The sequence below is a fragment of the Octopus bimaculoides genome, chromosome 14 (assembly GCF_001194135.2).
Source record: "Octopus bimaculoides isolate UCB-OBI-ISO-001 chromosome 14, ASM119413v2, whole genome shotgun sequence".
Classification (NCBI taxonomy): Eukaryota; Metazoa; Mollusca; class Cephalopoda; order Octopoda; family Octopodidae; genus Octopus; species Octopus bimaculoides.
Genome location: NC_068994.1, coordinates 55,054,855 through 55,057,510, shown reverse-complemented (window position 1 = coordinate 55,057,510; position 2,656 = coordinate 55,054,855).

The following is a 2,656-nucleotide window of genomic DNA, read 5'->3' as shown; positions in this document are numbered from 1 at the left end:
GTGTGTGTGTGTGTGTGTGTGTGTGTGTGTGTGTGTGTGTGTGTGTGTGTGTGTGTTACATTGCTTGACGACCGATTGCTTGACAACCGATGTTGTTATGTTGACGTTTCCATATCTTAGCAGTTCGGCAAAAAACCCTGATAGAATATGTTCTAGGCTTACAAAGAATAAATCATGTGGTTGATTTTTTTCGACCAAATGCAGTGCTCCAGCATGGCCGCAGCCACATGACTGAAACAAGTAAAACAATAAAAAAAAGACTATGCCATCTTAATCCTGAACAAGGTCAGGTGTCTCTGCTAGTATATATTTAAAATATCCTGCTTCTCTGAGCAGTCAGTTGTTCAATTTATAGTAGCAGTAAGCCTTTTTTTTCTCTCACATACACTAAAGCAATAACATCACTTTCTCTTTCTTCCCCTTACAGGCGTATGGGTGTGATGGAGTAAGGTCACAAGCCCCGATGAAGTCATAGGAGTGGAGCTCATCTCTCTCTCTCTCTCCCTCTCTCCGTCCCCGGTTCTGAATGCAGTTAATTTCTTCCAGAGAGATAGATTTGACCTCAATATTAGACTGTTACTTTATCAACAACACTGGAAGAACGAAAGACTTGAAAGTAATGATTTTTTTTATTGCATACCAGAGGCCAACATAAAGGGGGGTTACAATATACAAAACAATGAGACAATACAATGGCGTGGGAGCCAGGTTCAGCTTTGACCCCACAAACTACAGTCTGCCACTGAAGCCTTGCCTTACTTCTATGTCTTACAATCAAGAGGAGTCACTCATTCTCAACTCTTGTGTCACATCCTTCCATCTTTTAACATATCACGCGACCACCGCAAAGCATTTTCTTCAACAGTAACAACTCTTACCAACTCACCAATTGTTCATGTACAATATATTATTGTTCGTAGCTTTCAGCCATTCTACTCGTCAAACTCATGTGTGAGCTCTCTTGTCAACTAATTATTGCCAAAACAATCAGTCAATAGAGTTTTTACTAGGTTTCAGATTTTACCTTAATTTTTGTTTTTTAGCAACCAATTGTTTAAAGTGTTATTGAGAACCAATTATTTAAAAAATAAATAAAGTTAGTCGTTTATACTTTCGCAACCTTTGAGTCCAAACGAAGGCCTGACCAAGCTCTGAAAATTTAAACAAACAAAACACTTGTAGTTTCTGATCTGTTTTTACGATCTTCTGATCGTAAAATTCAGGTCAAAGTTGAATTTAAGTCAATATGGAATGGTTATTTATATTTCCTGCTTTGAATTGTTCTTGCAAATATAAATTAGTTTAATTAAAATTGTATTTGTACCTTGGCCATACCACTGACACATTTTCTTCTTTTGTAATGGAAACAAATCTAAATCTATTCTATCCAGTAAGACAACTTGCCTGGACGAATGCAACTCTTCCATGCCATGTGTTCCCATCTTCCATCGCAGTCTTCATATCTTCAACTTGATATTTTAGAACTTGTTGTGTGGGTCATGGTTGAATGTTGTTAGTTAGCTATGTGTGATCCCAAAACAAATCAAACGAGTTCATAGTTGAAATAAATTTATCTGTTATTTAGGTAATTACATTAAATGAACAATTATACACAAAGCTTTTTATTTTTTCTGATAGTCACCATTAAGGTATGTACGTGGCTAAAATTGAATTTGGCTGTAATTAAATCATGAACAGAACAGATAAGAAAAGTCTGCCTAACATTACTAAAGAAATCTTTTTCACTCTTGGCTGAAATTCATCAAAAGAAAACTCGACATTGTAAGAACTAGTTGCTTCTGCTATCCTGGGCCATGCTCTCTTGTTTGCTTTGGCAAGAGGTGAAGATTTGTGTTCTCTGGTAGCTCTCTCAACCTCTGCAGTTGATCTTGGCATGATTTTGCTTTTATAATGCCTTTTTATAATCACGGAAAATTCAATTGTGTTCTGTGATCAGGGCATGATATTTCCTGCAAGCTGTTCGGTCAGTGATCAGGGCACTTTGCCTGACTCAAGTGTGGTCTGGACCCAGCTATCAGGGTTGTGAGGTTTCAATTCTAGCTCTCACTACAATACCAAGTGTCTTCTATCTGATACGAGGAGTGTTCATTAAAGATTTCCCCAGATCAAATTCTGATTATTGCAGGAAACAGAACTTGTACAGGTATAATCATACACGTCTCTACATGTCACATTGTAAATTGCAGCTTTCCACTAGTATTCGTTTGTCTTTTACAGCTGCTGAAGTGGACTAAGGTGTTATAATGGAGGCAGTTGAATGCAGATCAGTGATCAGGTTCTTATACTTGAAAGCTTGTACACCAAAAGAGACTTTTGATGAGATCAAAGAAGTTTATGGTGATGATGTACCATCATACGACATAGTCAAGCACTGGCATCGCCAGTTCAAATGTGGTCGGGCATCGGTAGAAACTGCTCCTATTCCTGGATGATCACATTCTGCCATTGATGATGACACCATCCATAAAGTGGAAGCTGTCATTTTGGAGGAGCGCCATAAAACTATTCTGCGACTAGCCCAAGAAATGAAGATGAATGTAGGATCCATGGAAAAAAATCATTCACGACCATTTGTTCATGTGGAAATTGTCTGCACAATGGATTCTCCGGATGCTCTCACTTTCTCATGCAGTGG